The 21424-nt window shown below is 42.0% G+C and overlaps 1 protein-coding gene across 1 annotated transcript in view; it reads left to right on the top strand.

Annotated features, from left to right (window-relative positions):
- The first annotated feature begins 476 nt into the window (after positions 1 to 476).
- LOC126195041 (odorant receptor Or2-like) overlaps positions 477 to 21424 on the top strand; it is a 175572-nt gene continuing 154624 nt past the window's right edge. Inside the window, exon 1 of the mRNA XM_049933484.1 lies at positions 477 to 490. The gene's annotated coding sequence lies outside the window, so the exon portion shown is untranslated. The remainder of the gene's footprint in view (positions 491 to 21424) is intronic.

Below are 21424 nucleotides of genomic sequence, written 5' to 3'. Positions count from 1 at the left end.
ATTGTTTGCAGGAGCGCTGCGACTTCGGCGCGTTCCTCAGCGCCGACGACTTGCGGCTGCTTCACCTCAGACGCCGCTCCATACGGCGGGTCGTTTCCGCCTACCTGTTGTCGGGCGTCTTCATATCCATCGTGTACATCGCTACACCCATCAGCGCTGAAGGGCTGCCGTTCATCCTGGCGCTGCCGTACGATGCGACGCAGCCGCTCGCCTTCGCGGCCACGTGGCTGTACAGCGCCTACATTGTCTTCAGCGTGACTATCGGCACCACGGCTGCCGACTCCTTCAACATCAGCCTGATGGTTCAGCTGCGCAACCAACTCGATTTGCTGAGCAGAAACCTTCGGAGCCTAAACGGCAGTGTCTCACATACGAAATCTTCTTCGTTCGAAACACACTCTATCCAAAATATACACAGTTCAGAAGATTTAAGCCACGACATACACTATCGGTTGCGAAAGAGCGTCCTTCATCATCAAGCAATCATAAGGTACGTATATATAAATATTTAACACAGCAAACCACAAGGTGTGTTGAGAACACATACAGATTATGGGTTTAGTTTTTGACAAATAGTTTTTATTCTGCAATTTCGGCGTATCGTCATTACTACCATGACTGTTCGATTTTTGTTATGGCATACAGGGTGAATCACCTAAAACTTGCATTGCAAATATTGCAGAAATGGAAGGTGATATTGATGTGCGGTTTTCACAGAATGTATTGGTAGCTAATCAACAGATTGTAAGCCGGCCGCGGTGGCCGAGCGGTTCTAGGAGCTACAGTCTGGAACCGCCAGACAGCTACGGTCGCAGGTTGGAATCCTGCCTCGGGCATGGATGTTTGTGATGTCCTTAGGTTAGTTAGGTTTAAGTAGTTCTATGTTCTAGAGGACTGATGACCTCAGAAGTTATGTCCCATAGTGCTCAGAGCCGTTTGAACCATTTTTGAACAGATTGTAACAAATGTAGAAAGATTTTTGTGCAAACATACACAGTTTTAAGTTTAAAAACGCTTATTGGCATTAACAAACGAACAGTAGGATAAATTAGAATGTGGTGGTGGTTGTTGAAGGATTCTGGTGCTAGTCTTTTACGAAAATTTGCTACACCTATACTTGTACAGTACCTGTGGTAGCACACAATACGGAACAACACAGGTGCATATAGTAGTTATATGGATTTTGCCCAGTAACGAGACAATTGACCATCACAGAGTGTGTTCAAAATGACCACCGGCAGCGGCAGTCCACGCATCCAGTCTGGTATGAAACGACTGCCGCACAGGTGTTAGCATTTCAGCGGAGATTTCGGGACCGGCTGCTGTAATACGTCGTTGCATATCATAGAGTGTAGTTGGTATGCGCTTGTAGACAGTGGCTTTCAGCTTTCCCTGCGGAAAAAAAGCCTACAGGCGTCAAATCTGGGGATCATCCTGGCCAAGGTTCACGACCTATGCGCCCAATCCACAGATTTGGAAACAATTCGTGAAGACATGCCTTACAGCCACCATGATGGTACCACAGGTTCCTCCAAGTCTGCAGAGAAACGTCTTCTAGCACCTGTAGAAGAGGACCTGTTAGAAAGCTGCGATACTTGGGCACATACAGTGTTCCGTCTATTAAAAACGGGAATATGAGCCGATAAATCACTATCTCATACCACGAGTTTGCACTCCATGGACGCTGACATTTCACTTGCCGATGGCAAGGGGGATTGTCAGCAGACCAATAGTGCATGTTTCGGCGATTTAGCTGCCCATGACTGGTGAATGAGGCCTCATCACTGAACAACATACCTCATATATCTCGAGTATTCTGTCTTAATGGCCACGTATATAAGTTAACACGAGTCTCATAATAGTTTCCATGCAGCTCTTAAAAGAGATGTATAGGGAGGTACCCTATGTCAATGAAGAATGCTTAGGACCCTTGCTTGATTCATACCACTTCCTCGTACGATTACTCGGGATTTAACGTGTGGATCAACTGTGCCAGGAGCAAGAACATTATTAGAATTATTATAGGCTGTGGCTAAGCCATGTCTCCGCAATATCCTTTCTTCGAGGAGTGCTAGTTCTGCAACGTTCGCAGGAGAGCTTCTGTGAAGTTTGGAAGGTATGAGACGAAGTACTGGCGGAATTAAAGCTGTGAGGACGGGACGTGAGTAGTGCTTGGGTAGCTCAGTTTGTAGAGCACTTCCCCGCGAAAGGCAAAGGTCCTGAGTTCGAGTCTCGGTCAGGCACACAGTTTTAATCTACCAGGAAGTTTCAAGAAAATTATTATTTCTCCCTGTCCCCTTGTCACTTCTTTTTTCTGTTACGTTGTCTAGGTGCTACACTACCACTTTAACTTCACTGGACGAAGAGGCTGATAAATAAGTGCAGACAATGTTGATGTCTATTGGGATACCTTGCTGCATATACCGTACAAGAACGCACTGCATTATTTCTACATTCGCCATACACAATCATCATGTCGGTTTTCTCAACACTGGAAAATAAATAGCATCATCCACTCACGACTTACTGCTTGGACTGTCACACACACGAACTAATTAGCAGTCTCAGTGCAATCTGTAAGCAAACATAACAACATAGTACCTAGGAACTACACAGGATGAGTGGCACAATAAAGTGTTGGTGTCGAAACTTTTCAAATTGCGATATCTTGTAAACGACTCGCACTAGAATCCTGCAGCAAACAACAATGACATTCTAATTTAGCCTACTTTTAGTTTGTCAGAGTCAGCAGACATTGAGGCACTTAAATTTGGATGTTTGCACAAAAAATACACGTAATTTGTATTATTACAATCTCTTTATTGGAGGGAGTAGGAGCCTCTAATTACTAATTCATTCAGTGAAAACCGCACATGGAGCACTTTCCATTTCCGCAAGCGGACAAGAATCGAAACTGAAGAAGTTGTTCTGACTACGACACATTTCAATCCACACGGTAGCATGAGAAGTACTGCCAAGGAATGTGTGATCACACAGATAAGTGTCTTGCGCATCTTGCGTCGACATAAATTCCAAATTTACATCTTCCCCACCACTCAGATGACGTGATTCTCAACGTCAAATAGTGTTCCGTCTGTTTGTCACTTAGCGCCTGGGAGACCGAACTGTTTTTTGAACGTCTGTTCTTAACGTACGAAGCACCGTTGACGAACTACGGTAATGTAAATTTATGTAACGGGCAGTACTGTGCTGAAAATCCACGATGATTTCGTCAAGTAATACACAGACGACGGTGGTGCGTTGACATTTGGCGCGGACCATAGGAATTTTCATTGAGAGTCCCTAATTCATCGCCGGCCAGAGTGACCGAGCGGTTCTAGGCGCTACAGTCTGGAACCGCGCGACCGCTGTAGTCGCAGGTTCGAATCCTGCCTCGGTCATGGGTGTGTGTGATGTACTTAGGTTAGTTAGGTTTAAGTAGTTCTAAGTTCTAAGGGACTGATGACCTCAGAAGTTAAGTCCCATAGTGCTCAGACCCATTTTGAGCCTACTTCATTCCAGGAGTGTTCAATGGGAATATAGTCCTGTTCTTCTAGAAGAGGTACAAATGGATAATCGGCATTGTATGTGATTCCCGAATGACGGCTGTCCGGTTCACTCTTTGCATGTTGCAGCGCAAATATTGAACGAAAAGTTTACTGATCGTTGGATAGATTGCAATGCTGCAGTATAATGGGCAGACAGATCCGCTGATTTAACTCGTCTTGGTTTCTTTCTATGGGGAATTCTAAAATACGAAATCTATCATGAAGCCCACATTTACGGCAGACGATATGCGCCGTCGAACGCCACAGCATGCAACGGAATACCTTCAAATATACTTTCATCTATTCTTCTATCTTCCCAGCGGCGATTGCAAATGTGTCTTGCAGTCGATGATAAACAATTTGAGAACATTCTACAATAATATGCAAAACTACTTTGTTTTAACAAAGTACTTACTTTGTATGCGTCAAGTCGTCAGTATATCCGAGTTAAGGGTTTAGTATACTTAAAATGTATTGCGTCTAAAAATTTCGACTAGCACCCATTGATACATTTGTTCGACAGCAGGTTCTTTACCTTTAAGAAGCAATCAGGTGCTGTTGTTATTGTGGTCTTCACTCCAGAGAATGGTTTGATGCAGCCCTCCATGCTACCCTATCATGCGCAAGCTTCTTCATCTCCAAGTAACTACTAAAATCTACATCCTTCTGAATCTGCTTAGTGTATTCATCTCTTCCCTCTACGATTTTTACCCTCCACGCTGCCCCCCCCCCCCCCCCTCTCCAACACAAAATTGGTGATCCCTTGATACCTCAGAACATGTCCTACCAACCGATCCCTTCTTCAAGTCAAGTTGTACCAGAAATTCCTCTTCTCCCCAGTTCTATTCAGTACCTCCTCATTAGTTACGTGATCCTTCCATCTAATCTTCAGCATTGTTCTGTAGAACCACATTTTAAAATCTTCTATTCTCTTCTTGTCTAAACTAGTTATCGTCCATGTTTCACTTCCGTACATGGCTACACTCCATACAAAAACTTTCAAAAACGACTTTCTGACACTTAAATATATACTAGATGTTTCTCTTCTTCAGAAACGCTTTCCTTTCCGTTACATTTTATATCCTTTCTACTTCGGCCATCATAAGTTATTTTGCTCCCCAAATAGCAAAACTCATCTACTTCTTTAAGTGTCTCATTTCCTAATTTAATTCCCTCCTTCACGTATCTGAAGACAAAAACAGGTTGGATACTATTTCGTTTTTCAAATCTACTCGAAGTCCGTACGAGCTTGTTGAAGGGATACCTCATGAGTATTTTAGTACAAGCGTCCCACTGTCTAATTGCAGTGTAGTAATACAATTATTTTTTTTTACCTCAGTCGCCTTGGTTTCTTTTAAAATGAGTTCACATAAGTGAAAAAGCGTGTAATATGCAGTAACCAATATATATACCACACACCGCATAACACAGAGTAACGCAGCAACCTTCAGACGAAACTTTGCACTGCGTTGATGTTGACGTCGCTGGGTGGACAGATAAGAATAGCGTTTTTATGTCGCTCTTCCACTGTATTCACACACCAAAATACTCTGAAGGTATCCCTGAACAACCCCTGAAAATTTGTCTGTGGATACGGGCTCTATCCTTTATGTTACGTCATGAACAATATCGCTGTTGGTTGGTGTCCCAATTTATAACAATAGAAGCAGCAACTGTGGTCACAGGCAGAGCTTCAGGCATTTCGTTAGTGATCACATTCACTACTTTCACTGAATAATATTACCATGATGAAACACTAAGCTACACGAGCATAAAACAATAAACTTCCTCTCTGTTAACGTGATTTCGGAGTTTGACGTATTACAGCTGACAAGAGGGAGTCCACAGGAAGGAGTCGACTTTTTTGCGACCTCTTTTGCGAGTAATCGACGAATAAGCATTGCGCATGGTGCTCTAGACCGAAAATGTCAAATTCACAGCTCGCCGGCCGCATGCGGCTCTTAAAGGTCACATCCGTGGCTCGCCCCGGGAATATATATATATATATATATATATATATATATATATATATATATATATATATGTGTGTGTGTGTGTGTGTGTGTGTGTGTATAACGTGTCACCTTACGTGCACGTGCTTAATACACTACTAGCCGTGAATATTTTGGCAGACGATTGTTACGTGACATAGTACGAGTGTAAAATGAGACACCATTCAACTATTTTACTGACTCCTTGTGATATTGTTACACAAGGCGTACGAAATGTACCCCTCACATACTAAATTGTGGGTTTCTGAACATAACACCTTCCATCAAAAATGCATTGCCCTGTGCAAAATAACAGTAGAGTTATTTGCCAAAACAAAGTCGCCATACTCTACATACAGACGATAATTCAACGAAATAAATTTCCATCTTCACTGCTAATTAAGTCATTAATACTGCTTTCGTAATACAAACATCTGCTTGGGTGGTGACCTTATTACCAATTCTGTTATTAATAGAACTCATAAGGCCATGTCTGCTATGGCAATAACTCACAAAACATAGTTATACGAGCTGTTCGGAAAATCCCGTTGCAAACTTCTACGACTTGTAAGAGGGTTGTGAGTGCATAATATTTTGAATAGGAACCCATGCCCGGAAACATACTGTATCCGTTCTACGAGGGTTTAAATCATGATGTGTAACGCATTCGCATGTGCTGAAGGAAAGAGTTGCTTGTCCTCGAGTGCAATAACGTACACAAGATGACGTTTTTAACAACGTTGGTGGTCGCTATGACCAATGCGCTGGTTTCTTTTGTTTGTTTTGAAATAAGTAAACACACAATGGATATTTCGATACATTTCCCTTCGAATTGTTACCTAATAACTGCACTGTGTCACACCTGATTCAATTCCTCAAGCAGAAGTGGATCAGTTCAAGATCTGATTTTAAACCGTCATCGGATGGGAACAGTACTTCTCTGGACATGGTTTCTTCCTGAAAATAATATTTAATCACTCCCCTCTACAAGTCGCAGATGTTTGTTTGGGAATTTACACACACACTCTATATCATAAAATTGCAAGGTGGCTTCAGTTAACACTGCGATAAAAATTGTTTTCTCTAACAAGAATGTAAGCACAACTTACTTTTCATTTTTATTTTTTGGTCATCAGTATTCTGACTGATTTGGTACGACCCGCCACGAATTCGTCTCCTGTGCTAACATCTCAGAGTAGCACTTGCAACCTACGTCCTCAATTACGCTCCTGGAAATTGAAATAAGAACACCGTGAATTCATTGTCCCAGGAAGGGGAAACTTTATTGACACATTCCTGGGGTCAGATACATCACATGATCACACTGACAGAACCACAGGCACATAGACACAGGCAACAGAGCATGCACAATGTCGGCACTAGTACAGTGTATATCCACCTTTCGCAGCAATGCAGGCTGCTGTTCTCCCATGGAGACGATCGTAGAGATGCTGGATGTAGTCCTGTGGAACGGCTTGCCATGCCATTTCCACCTGGCGCCTCAGTTGGACCAGCGTTTGTGCTGGACGTGCAGACCGCGTGAGACGACGCGTCATCCAGTCCCAAACATGCTCAATGGGGGACAGATCCGGAGATCTTGCTGGCCAGGGTAGTTGACTTACACCTTCTAGAGCACGTTGGGTGGCACGGGATACATGCGGACGTGCATTGTCCTGTTGGAACAGCAAGTTCCCTTGCTGGTCTAGGAATGGTAGAACGATGGGTTCGATGACGGTTTGGATGTACCGTGCACTATTCAGTGTCCCCTCGACGATCACCAGTGGTGTACGGCCAGTGTAGGAAATCGCTCCCCACACCATGATGCCGGGTGTTGGCCCTGTGTGCCTCGGTCGTATGCAGTCCTGATTGTGGCGCTCACCTGCACGGCGCCAAACACGCATACGACCATCATTGGCACCAAGGCAGAAGCGACTCTCATCGCTGAAGACGACACGTCTCCATTCGTCCCTCCATTCACGCCTGTCGCGACACCACAGGAGGCGGGCTGCACGATGTTGGGGCGTGAGCGGAAGACGGCCTAACAGTGTGCGGGACCGTAGCCCAGCTTCATGGAGACGGTTGCGAATGGTCCTCGCCGATACCCCAGGAGCAACAGTGTCCCCAATTTGCTGGGAAGTGGCGGTGCGGTCCCCTACGGCACTGCGTGGGATCCTACGGTCTTGGCGTGCATCCGTGCGTCGCTGCGGTCCAGTCCCAGGTCGACGGGCACGTGCACCTTCCGCCGACCACTGCCGACAACATCGATGTACTCTGGAGACCTAACGCCCCACGTGTTGAGCAATTCGGCGGTACGTCCACCCGGCCTCCCGCATGCCCACTATACGCCCTCGCTCAAAGTCCGTCAACTGCACATACGGTTCACGTCCACGCTGTCGCGGCATGCTACCAGTGTTAAAGACTGCGATGGAGCTCCGTATGCCACGGCAAACTGGCTGACACTGACGGCGGCGGTGCACAAATGCTGCGCAGCTAGCGCCATTCGACGGCCAACACCGCGGTTCCTGGTGTGTGCGCTGTGCCGTGCGTGTGATCATTGCTTGTACAGCCCTCTCGCAGTGTCCGGAGCAAGTATGGTGGGTCTGACACACCGGTGTCAATGTGTTCTTTTTTCCATTTCCAGGAGTGTATTTGCTGAATGCAGTCTCTGTCTTGCTCTACATTTTTTACCCTTAACAGCTCACTCTAGTACCACGGAAATCATTCCCTCATGTCTTAACAGATGTCCTATCATCCTGTTCCTTCTCCTTATTAGTGTTTTCTTATGTTCCTGTCCACTCCGATTCCGCGCAGAACCTCTCCATTCCGTACTTTATCAGTCCACCTAATTTTCATTATCCGTCTGTAGCACCACATATCAAATGCTTCAGTTCTCTTCTGTCCGGTTTTCCCACAGCTCATGTTTCACTACCATACAATGCTGTACTCCAAACGTACATTCTCAGAATTTTCTTCCTCAAATTAAGGTCGATTTTTTATATTAGTAAATTTCTTTTGGCCAGGAATGCCCTTCTTGCCATTGCTAGTTTGCTTTTGATGTCCTCCTTGCTTCGTCCGTCATTGGTTATTTTGCTGCCTAGGTAGTAGAATTCCTCAAATTCATTTACTTTGAGACCATCAATCCTGATGTTATGTTTATCGCTATTCTCATTTCTACTACTTCTCATTACCTTCGTCTTTCTTCGATTTACCCTCAGTCCATACTCTGTACTCATTAGACTGTTAATTCCGGTCAGCAGATCATGTAATTCTCCTTCACGTTCACTCAAGATAGCAATCACTGATACCCTTTCACTTTGAATTTTAATTCAGTTTCTGAACCTTTCTTTTGTTTCCATCATTGCGTCCTCGATGTACAAATTGAAAAGTAAGGGCGAAAGGCTATATCCTTGTCTTACACCCATTTTAATACGAGCACTTCGTTCTTGGTCGTCCGCTGTTATTATTCCCTCTTGGCTGTAGTCCATATTCTATATGACCCGTCTCTCCCTATAGCTTACCCCAACTTTTTTTCTGAACTTCAAACATCTTGCACCATTTTACATTTCCGAAAGCTTTTTCAAGATCGACAAATCCTATGAACATGTCTTCATTTTTCATTAGTCTTGCTTGCATTATTAACCGCAACGTCAGAATTGTCTCTCTCGTGCCTTTACCTTTCCTAAAGCTACACTGATCGTCATCTAGCGCATCCTCATTCTTCTTTTCCATTGTTGTGTATATTATTCTTGTGAGCAACTTGGATGCATGACATGTTAAGCTGATTGTGCGATAATTCTCGCACTTGTTAGTTCTTACAGTCTTCGGAATTGTGTGGTCGATGATTTTCCGAAAGTCAGATGGTATGTCGCCAGACTTATACATTCTACACACCAACTTGAACGGTCGTTTCGTTGCCACTTTCCCCAATAGTTTTAGAAATTCTGATGGAATGTTATCTGTCCCTTCTGTCTCATTTGATCTTAATCACAGAAAATTCCTCCCCCCGAGTTTTCACGAATGTGTAGAGACGTGCTCTGACTCGCTTTACGGGCGGGATCCCTTTACAGCTATGGATTGAGTGCCATCTCCGGCTGCAGCACATGAAGTCTCGCAAACAGCCGCCCCCACGCCGCCGCTGTGTTGGAGCCGCTCCCGCCGATCTACTGTAGATATGCCGACCAGAAAACTTCCACGTGCCGCTAATCCGTCGCTACACGTGTAGGGACCCGTAAGTTGTCCGATGCAGAAGCCGCCTCCACACGTCACGCTTCACGGCACATTCCATCACACGATCGACAGCTTGGCAATTTGATTCAGCTCATGGTTCATAAAGTCTCTCAATCTTCCATCGATATTGTGCGTGCACATGTACTTTCTACAGACCTAACACTTTGTTTCTTCAAATATTTTCTTTGAATTGTTTCCTTTCTAACCGTCGCTCCAATCTCAAAAAATTATCTCAACCTTTCCTTCATAAATATAGCTTATAATCATTTTCATGAAATAGGTTTGAGAACTACAGTTCAAATGTAATTTTCCCTCATAATATTCGCTGTTAGTTGCAAATAACAATAACAGTAGTCGCGTCGGAATCTTTATAATCAGTATCAATATACAGCAGTGCACAACAAAATACAAAATTCACAGATATATCCAATCATGCATTGTTCGATTTAGTCTAGTACAATAAATCGATTTAAATGGCTCAGAGACCTGTAAAAGATTCCCCCCACCTTAAATAATCACTGTCTAATAACTATCTTTCAGAATTTACCGGTAATTTCCCTTACGCAATGTTCATTTCCAGAACATTTCCTTCTATACTGATTACACACAGATTACTGGCAGTTTCCACAGTTAGGGGCGCAAAATGTAATGTTCTTATACAAGGGATGCGAAAAGTAAACCTCGTGTAATACACAGTGGTTGACTATACGTAAAACTATCCACCAAAAAGAGATTCCATATTCAAAATACACACTGTATTCTCAATGTAACATGCATGCCTAGTTATGGCATACCTGGACGCAATTTGACTACCTGTTGTAAAGATGACGCGTTGTCTTTGTTCCGAATGGTTCCTTCCGCTCTCTCTCCGCAGACTCTAACGTTCATCCAATAAACAGCGCACAACGAAATGGCCAATGGGGAAGTCTCAAGGTTACTAAAATCAGAATCGCAGAATAACAGTAAGCCGCCTGATTTTCTTGGATTCATAAAATCCCAAACGAGCAAATCGATATCTAGAGCCAGTCTAACAATGTTCATAGCAAAGTTCTCGATTATTAACGAACATTTTTCGATTACCCTTAAAAGTCACATAAAATGCTTCATACGATCTTAAAATTAACGTATGATCGCACTTGTACGTTTACAGGGCTACTTTGAGTAATGTGTTTCCTTCTTATGCGAAGTTACACATCACACACGGATTCACGCTTTATCGCTTCGGAAACCAATGGTAGACGCCTAGTGAGTTCTCTTAACTGATTGGCGCCTGCCTGCTCACGTCTTACTTCTCATTGGTTGATTCTGTCCACCAGTGATATATCAACTGAAATTTGCCATTACTTCCTGATTCTGAATTTACCATTCTCGAAATTATTGTTAAACTTGTCAGTGCAGCAACGTTACCTGCATATTTGCGGATGCTTATTATTGTTTACACAGCAAATCTAAATAACGAAAGATACGCCTCTGAGCGCCAACCTTCGTAACTGAATCACCAATGTCTCTGTAGGTTTCAGCACGACACGGCTTCCACTACCCCATCGTCCGCATGCTCTGAGACCACTTTTGGCGTCGTGGGATGGGCAGTTTTTGTCAGGAGCATATGACTGTGAAGTACACTGTATCTCCCTACAAAATTTCAGATATTTTATAAGATACTCTTGTTTGTCGCTAATTATCAGCTGATCTAACTAAAAGAATATAGTATCATTTTAAGCAAGCCAAGGAATGTAGTAAACGAAAAAGTTTCCTCTGAACTGCTAATGTGCAGGTCTATCTCAGGGGTGAATTTGCATCCTCTCTTGTTCTTAGCATGTAGATAGATAATCGACCATGGCAGAGCCAAGATTAAAATGGAAGTGTTGAATTCAAGCTCACTTCATCTTGAAACTGGTTTATGTAAAGGATGCTTCCTTAAAAATTATTAAAGTTTTTGCAAGTGAAAAGTCACAGAACTCACACAGTCTATGCATATCTTTACGGCACAAAGTCTGAGCAAACGATTAGAAACAACGCAGGAGGGAACTAGAATGAATGAAACAAAATATAAACTCCTTCTTCTTGGCTTCAATAAGGAACTGAAATGCATGTTAAACGTTATACGTGGTCTTACACTTTCTAGTTCTGTAACTGTTGTAATACGGAAAATATCAGAATTTGGAGATTAAAAAATCAAGAAGTTGCACTTAAACAGCGCACAATTCAGCCTTAACGTGGCACAGAAATACACAATGAAATAAATCATAAAAGCCGTTGACTCAGAGATGTGAGGAATCTAATGGACGATGAAGTTCAAATAGAAATTAAAACTATACCTACTTGGTAATCCCTTCTGCTGCATTGAGCAATTTCTGAATATATGGTCCTATAATTACCATGTATGTACGAGAGAGCGAGAATGCGTGATACAGAGGGCAGTAGAAAGAGAGAGGGAGATGGAGAGAGAAAGAGAGTAAGTACAGAAACATGAAAAGCATGTTAAAAAAATAGTATAGTTTTTATTTAAAAAGTACTCACGAAAGCTAACTGATTTGTTCCGCATCGTATTAAGAGAAAGCGATTAACTATCTAGCACACACACACACACACACCAACACACACACACACACACACTCACACACACACACTGTTTTACAGAACTTATGTACTACTGCAACACTTGCTGATGCCGTAGTAGGTGCTTGACTTTCCCCTGGTTATCAATATCTGGTCCTTTGTTTGAGATACTTATTACTAGATGCCTGTCGCCGTATATCACATTCGTTTGCAAGCAGCAATTTTCATACACTGGAGACACGCTACGACGTAGGAAAAAAATTTTGAACTTTCATCGGCCTGACGTTCTATGTGAGGTCCATCAGTTTAATAGTCCTGTTACAAGTAGTTCCATCTGTCTTTTTAGTATAAAAGCATAAAGCGGAGACAGGCGTTTTTATTCGCAACGTTTTTGAACAATTTATTTATTTTCGGTGTTCTCGTGTGGTGATTTCGAGCTATGATTTTGTACTCTCAATGGAAGGAATGTATTTTATCCAGAATATCAGTTTCTTTGGAACATGTTTATTCACTGTCAATGCCTACACGACGTATGGTTTCTTAGTCATTTTCTGTTAAAGATTAAGTTTGTGTTAATGTCTTGCACAGTCTTTATTAATAAGAATATGCCTGTAGGATGAATCGTTGTTCTTCACATGTTGGCAGGAACTTTGAGCTGCTGGAGCAATGTTTAGGCGGGATGTTACTGGGACAAAGCCTCTCCGTCGGGGTGTGCTTCTGCCTTCAGCTTTTTCAGACTGCCAAGGTAAATTATGAACCTAACAGTTCAGCTGATAGAGAATTCCATCGTCTAGAGTCATCCATTTTCCGTTAACGCCTTTTATGTACTTTGACAATATCGTTATCGAGGGATCAGCGAGCCTAAGCTTCCTTTTCGCAACCGAGAACTGCTGTCCTTTATCAAATGGCGTATTCAACGGGTCGAATGGGGGCGAAGAAACAGAGTTTCTTCTTACATTGAATCGGGGCTGTATGCAGGTGTATTTGCATCACATACTGTGACTTCACATGCCATCATCTTTGGCGAACTAGATCCTCATATGATATTTGTAGACTTTGTTGCTGCTTTTGTATACAATGATACTTAACCGCTCATAATAACCCAACCACCTGGATAACGAGAAATGTTATGACATATCCAGACTATCAATGTTGAGAGTATAGAAGCGTCCCAGCACGTACTGCATAAGCATTGTCGGGAAGGAGTTTCAAATTTAAATACACTATCTTACACATTTGTAGATGGTTAGCGGGCATATTATATAGAAAGTACTAGATTTTTAAGGAAATTAAGAGTTTGACTGTAGAGTGATATAGAAAAAATGGATGGAAGGTACCATGTGAGCGTATTCTTTCGCTCTCCTGTACTATGATTTCTTGAGATCCGTATTGAATTCGTGCTGACCTATTCTGTCTTTAACCCTATCTTGTGTATGTAGCCGAGTCGTGGTGTTATCACTGCTACATCTGCATACCAAATATGGGAAGAAAATTCGTGAATGTCTGTCAGCAAATTGCGTATAATTTGATATGTATATCTTTGTAGCTTAATTGTTTGTGTGCTGTATTTTCAATTAAATTTTTGTAGCTTAATTATTTGTTTGTTGCATTTCTGAAGACACAATTGGGCGGTTGATGGCATTTTCAAATACGGCTGTGTGAATTGGTCAAAAAAAGACTCAGGATAGGTAGAACAAGACACGAAAGGATCCTACACCCTCCATGTACCTATTCTGCCTCCTTGGAAAAGGGAATGGAAGGCGGCAAACAGAGAAAAACTGATTTATTTATATAACCAGAGTCCGTCTAAGTCCATTTGAATGAAATATTTGATTCGCCATTGTACATTTTGGACCAAAATTACATCACCCAAGGTTCAGTTGACTATCGGAAGCCTTACATTATGATGTCAAAATCATTGAAAAATTGTTTGTAGGAGGGTGTAGCACATTGGTGATTGTAATTTGAGAAGTTTGCAGGAGAATATTTGCAAATTTAATTAAAACTTAAAATAAACGTGAGAACTTTTCTACTTTATTTTGTACCGTAATGATGTAAGTACCATATGTTGTTTCCGCTAGTAGGCTATATGAACATACATAGTTTTCAGAGATGACACTGCTATTGTCAAGGAAACGGGCGAGGTGGTAGATATACATCTTTAACTGCGTATGTGATATTCCTCTTCCTCTTTTTACTTGGGGAAACCTGTACAACTGAACATAAGCTAACCTGCTTTACTGCTTCCTGCTGCTACCACTGAGCCCGAGTTTCACTTTTCTGCATAGACCAGTGTAAATGACATCTGCTGGGGTTTGGGATTTTTTCATGGATTCATACATTGCGAATCTCTTCTTTATATATTTACTCCGAGATATGTAGGCTTTTCGCAAGGTTACCCCTGCTTACTGCACAAACACTTTTAGTAGGAGCTGTGACTTGTGCCAGACATAAATTGTTGTTTCCCGGCAAAATTTTATATGTCTAAAAGAAATTCACTAATATTTTTCTCAGAGTGTCCATCATTTCCAATACACCAACTCCAACAGATGCTGTACAGTTTTCTCCAAAATATATATTTTTAGTCTCACATACTTACATTTTAAGTAATCACCATAAAATAACACTGAGGTAAAACAGTGACCGGAAACACAACTCTGTTGCATTTAAACTCGTTGAGCTCAACTGTTCATGATTCAATTAATTAAGATAGCACAACCTGCGCTGTAACAGTAAACGATTTTTTCATTAATAACAACTCATTAGAAGAGTATTTGTTGACGTTTGCTCTTTACAAGAATAAAAGTAACGAAGCTTTAGGTCTCATTTTCATCTCATGGTACGACATTAATATCTGACATTGTTGTTGATTCCGTACTCAGGAGACGGACATTGGGATATTGCTGCAGAGATCCTACACTAAAAAATGTTCCGAGCTGTACCAAAGTAACAAGTATGTACGTGTCATACGGTTGACTGATTAATGCCTGTGGAGAGTGGGATTGTTTTTTTTTTTTTGTTGTTGTAGATGAATAGAATCGAGCGGTTAGTGATGAGCTTTCTTTCTTTCAGAGGTCTAATGATGTGCAAGATGTCGGTAAGAGCGGCAGCTACCTGGTCTTCGAACTCTCAGTACTCTTCGTATACTGCTGGTACGGGGACGATCTCATTTCGGAGGTATGTACAAGTTATGATCAGTGATAAAGACGGAAGCGGATTAATGAAGCAGAAATACTTTCTATTTAGTATTACACATTACTTTTGTGTTTGTTCATAATCTGGCATAATTCCTTCAGCCACTTTTTGATGATTGGACCAAATGTGTGGCGATATAGACTAGTACTTGTCTAGCGAAATATACACTCTATGAAGTTGGTTTACCTTTACGAAATGGGATAAATTGATTCCTTTTATCGTCATATGATCCATTTTCGAGGAACGCCACCAAGTGGGGCAGTTGGCTTAATGTTTCTACTGACAAACACATTTCTGTTAAGCACCTTCTCAACAGGAATCAAAGAAAACGATGGTGAGGCTTATTAGCTGTTAGCTGCCAGGAACTTCTACATTACACTGGTAACGGGGGATCCTGAAAAATAATTTCAGTGCTGTTTAAAAAAAAAAAAATCTGTTTACCGGTGTCATCTAAGTCGCGAAATAGGCTAGTGAGCCAACAACATGCAGTTTGCTGCAACTTTGTCTCGTGAGAATCTGTTGCCGACTTTCGAGTCCATTGTTTCCAATCCTAGTTGACACATTTAAGACTATTAGCATTGCTTGTCTGTGAAATTATTACTCCCAATTTGGAAAATTGATCCGAAATTGGATTTTTATTTTCTGGGGCGATACATCAATTGTTTGACAATTATCGATAACGATTCCTTTACCTGTACACAGGTTGAAGAATTATATAACATCATAGGAATTAACATGTACAATGCCAAAAAATACTTAGTACACCGTTTTAGGGAATATGAATTGACACAAGATTTATTGACACAGTAGTGCATTTGGAATGTATGAAATGATTACATTTACAGCTCAACAGCACAAGGTACGAGAAGTAATTTAGGAAAGTGTACACTGTCTGTAAAGCAAACTGCACGCAGACATCTAGCACGAGCAAGCCTAAAGTACTGCGCCAACATTGAAACACTAATGAAGTAGCAAATAGAACAGATTTCGAACGAATAAACAGACCCAATGGTAGGATTCATGGATGACTGTAGTCTATCCTAAAGTATTACACAGACATTAAGGAACTTCAATGGAAATCTCTGATAAATGAAAGGCGACTTTGTTCTTCTGATATCCTGTTGAGTAAACCTAGTAAACATGTGTTCGAGGATGACGACGTGGCAACTTTATAAACATTATAGTATGTTGGGTAATAGAAAGTTAGAATTTACGGTTCATACCAAGGGACACATTCCATCTTCTCTTCCTTTGTGAATGTAATAGGACGGAATGCTTATTTTGTTGAGAAGTTGTTTCAGGAGTCCACCATGCTAAAACAAGTGCTGTTCTGAAACGGAGCAATATGTTACCTTTTGGTACACGGTAACATTAAACTGTCGTCAGTGAACTTTTCATCGTTCATCTATAATTTCACCTGTCGTTTAATACAGAAGCAGCGTTTTGTTTAAAACAGTAATTTCATAGCCATTAGTAGCAGGCAAAAAAGTTATAGTGTCGGAAAAAAGGTGTTATCTGTTGATCTACTGGTGTTACTTTTCATTTCTTTCAGAGCGAAAAAGTGGCACTCTCGGCTTACGACGCGGTGACTTCCCTGCAGGAATGCCCGACGTCCACCAAACGGTCGCTGTTGCTTCTGATGCTCAGAGCTCAACGGGCGCTACGAATCACTGCTGGTGGCTTCTTCTCTCTCTCCAGAGAGTCCTTCGTATCAGTAAGTATTTCCTCAGGGGCAGCCATTAGATCTTACATGAATAAAGATGATATCTGTTCTTTCGGACATGTCCGAAAGTACAGAAATCATCTTCATACAGATAAGGCTTACCGGCCAATCATCTTCTTCAGTGCGGAGGCACTCACATTGGTAATACTCTTACGGGAATCGGTAGATTGACTACCGCGAGTAAAGAGCACAGTGGGCAGGGGCACTACAATTGCAGTGAGTAGACAGTAAGTTGGAAGTGTGGGTCTCACGGGGAGCGTGCCAGAGATAAGTCCCTGCAGTCAGAATGTACTGAGTGTCCTCGATGGCTCAGTCAGACAGAGCGTCTGCAATGTAAACAGGAGATACCAGGTTCGAATCCCGGTCGGGGAACACATTTTCAACTGCTCGCGTTGATGTATATCAACGCATATAAGCCGCTAATCGTCTGGATTAGAATGTAATTTCATAAGGTCTTATAGTCGTCATTGAAGGTGTTAGCTGAATGGCCAGAAGTGAGCAACGGTCCAACTTGCACTGATGTTGCAAATGCACGGCTGACTGGTTCCTCCGCTGACACCTATTCCGTCAGTAATAAACATGATACAGGGAGAAACGACTCCATGATGGCAATACGACTTGGGTCCATCCTTCGCTGCTATTGCAGCTATCGAACTTCTGATGTGCTAGGATTCGCTTAGTTTATCCCCTTCACTTTGTCTTGTTTATGTTAAATGGTTGAGGTACCACCACCACGAAAAGCAAAATTATCCCGTAACTGTTTAATGCAGATTTCTTGAAATAAAACTGTCTAGTGACTAACTCTAAATCTACGGATTGAATGGAATTATAATTTAACTAGTAACTGTAGCTTATAATCCTATAAAACATGAGCTTCATATTTCGTCGCACAGATGATGAGAGAAGATGGCTCTGAACGTTCCAAACTATTTCTTGCCTTAGCGTTTCTGATTTATTCATTTTTTACACAAGACATGAAATCAGTGTTCAGAATATTAAGTGACAGGTTAATATATCTGTAGTATCTTGTTGAAGTATACACTTCTTTTGAAACAACTGTTGAGTGTTCATATGAGATTTGAAGCTCTTTTCTGCACTGAAATGCACACCCAGACCCTCAACATGGCCAGTTAATAACGCAATCTCACTATCTTTTGGAGGCCCAAAAAATCGGCTGGAGTCGGATTGTCTTTTATTAGTCGGTATATGACTCGTCACCTAGCACGACTCCGTGATCTGAGAAAGCCGCTGTCTTTCAAGCACTGGATGTAGTGAGACGACAAGTATTGCCTTTAGATTTCGGTGTTCCATAGCCTAAAAATTGTGGACTATGGGTAACTTTCGAAAAGCTACCCTGAGCTATGCGCACAGTTGAATGATCTGTTTCTTTTAAGAAGAAACTGAAACACTACCCTTTGTCACCCTCATAACGGTCCCCAAAAAATAACGCGTGAGGCCAGTTTTCCCAGTTTTTATACTGTAGGCGCTATAGCACATGTTCTCGCATTCTCGCAGTTATGCTTAATGCTTTCTTCATTTACCAACCAGGCACGTCACTTTCTTTTCTTCTTTCTTCTTAATATTTTGTTTTATCCTCTTTCTCTCCCTTCCATCGATTCTCTCACGTCCATTGCTGCTGGCCCTCATATTTTAAAACTACCTCCCTGTAACTTGTCTCTGTTGGTTCAGTCAGGTACGACTATAATAAAGTGTACTTAAATTTCCTTTCTCTGCGCTACAGCTACTAGGAAACGTTTTATAATGCTGCATTCTTAACGTACGTACCCTTATCATCATTAATATAAATCAGAATATGTATAGTGCCTGGATAAATCTGGGGAAGAGCCTGATGGCCCTAATCTTGCGCGGTTAAGTCTATCAGCAAATTAGTCGAATGAATAAATATTTACTATACATCACCTTTACCCGTTGAGAGTGGTCAGCACCTACCTCATGTAAGGTTACCGTTGAAAATTGAGATGGCTAAATGTCCTATGGCAGGGACACGTGCATTAGTCTCAGCCATTAAGGAAATTTCAGGGAAAATACATCCAAGGAATCCATTACTGTTCTTTAACAACCATACAAGAAATACGTAGAAAGTGCAGAGAAAATGCATAAATGTTTCAAGCTATGCTGGAGGTAAAGTTGCTATCAGTACAAACAGTGGGGACACGAGACGCGAGAAGGTAAACTCTTACATCGGAGATCGCCCGTCACAGGCGAGACATCTTCGAGAAACCATGGGGTTTTATTGGCTAGGATATCTGATATCCATCTCCTCCAGTGATGGTGAGAACGGTTAGCCACTCCCACGAGACAGACTTGCGGAAGTATCGCTGAAGTACCTAAAGTGTGGTCGTCTCTCTTCCTGTGTCGTCGCGAGCGAGGCTTCTCTGCCTTCTCTGGTGTAAATAACAGTAACAGTTGTCGCCTTCATGTAGTTGGCTGGGGTTGGGGTGAGCGTTGCTGCTTCTGAATTGCTGGAGCTGGGGTGCCCCTAGGCTCCACGGCCCTCCTTCGGTATAATCATGCATAGGATACATGCTGAGCTAGGATTCTGCACGAGGTTGAATTAGCAACAACGTGGTTAATACAGGCCTGATAGGAATGTTACGATATACCTAAAGGTGACCATCAGAGGTGCCCCAGGTAGGGTAACTGCTGTCTACAGTGGTGCTGGCGGGATGAAAAACACAGTCAGTTCTAAGGAGGAAATTGTACCCTGTGGCTGCATATACCCAGCGTCAACTACTGCTTCTTATTTCGCCCCTTAGTTTCTCCTGCGTTAACACACGGCGTTCCTGTAGGTCACATTTCCAACTTGGGAAGAAAGAAGTATGTATATATTTGTTTGTTTCATAAAACATTGTTTTATAATAATGTTGATTATCAAAGTTTTTGTGGCGAAAGGGTACAACTCGTCATTCATTGTTACAAGAGTGACAAAACTGGCATTCTGTACTTGCCAGCCGGCCGAAGTGGCCGTGCGGTTCTAGGCGCTGCAGTCTGGAACCGCGAGACCGCTACGGTCGCAGGTTCGAATCCAGTCTCGGGCATGGATATGTGTGATGTTCTTAGGTTAGTTAGGTTTAACTAGTTCTAAGTTCTAGGGGACTAATGACCTGAGAAGTTGAGTCCCATAGTGCTCAGAGCCATTTGAACCACTTTTTTTTTTGTACTTGCCAAAAATACATTTACTACTTATACTTCAGGTAAAAGCCTTTTATTGTTCTTTGCACCTATTTTTCTTTGTCTCCTATCCCTCTTCCTCTTTACTTTCTTCGATTTCAAGATCATTTTATTAAAAGACAATGTTAATGTGTCTGAGTATGTGTAGAGACTATAATAACAGTTAATTAAGCACTCTATTTTAATAGCTACGTATTAATCAAAAATAGACGCACACAAACTCCTAATGCATATATATGTGGAGTCCAGATTACTGTATTTTCTCCTTCTATCTCTTATTGTTAAAGGGAGTCCTTAATAATAGGTTTACTTCAATTTTTATTGTATTTTTTCTTCTCTCTCTTTTAGTGGCTGACTTTAGTTCCAGACCACTTTATCCTCTACAAGCACGTACAGGATCACTCGTATCTGATTATTTGATTTTGAGGGGGATGGGGTGCCTCGCTCTCATGTGATTTTGTACGTAAGATCACCTATACTGAATACATGTCCTCTCGTAGTTTCTGCATTTTTCACTATAGTGGTCTCAATACAAACACTGGTGTCCAAAATTAAAGCAACGAACCGCTATTTTCCCGTCTTGTGTCTAATTAACCGTATACTCATACAAACTGTCAACGGATTTCCGTACAATCGTGAGCTCTCCGATCAGCGGGCAACTACATAATGACGACGTCTGGGCATCTATCAAATGGGATAGTGTTTGCCGGGTAGTTTCACATGCACAATCGCAGTGTATACAGTCATCGAACGCGCAGTATGGAACAAAGAAGACACAGACCAGACTCTCTGAGGTGGAGGGCGATAATAAGAATGGAAGTAGGACAACCGCAAACTGATGAGGCCTGATGGCTTAACGTGAATCGTTCTATTGTTTCTCGCATGTGGCAACAATTTATAGAGACCGAAGCAATACCCCAAAGACCATGGCATGGCCGACCATGTGTGATATCGGAGAGAGAAGACCGTTATTTGGATGTAAGGGCAAG

Source organism: Schistocerca nitens, chromosome 7 (genome assembly GCF_023898315.1).
Source record: "Schistocerca nitens isolate TAMUIC-IGC-003100 chromosome 7, iqSchNite1.1, whole genome shotgun sequence".
Taxonomy (NCBI): Eukaryota; Metazoa; Arthropoda; class Insecta; order Orthoptera; family Acrididae; genus Schistocerca; species Schistocerca nitens.
Note: the sequence above shows the minus strand (reverse complement) of the source record. Positions and strands in the feature narration are given on the sequence as shown.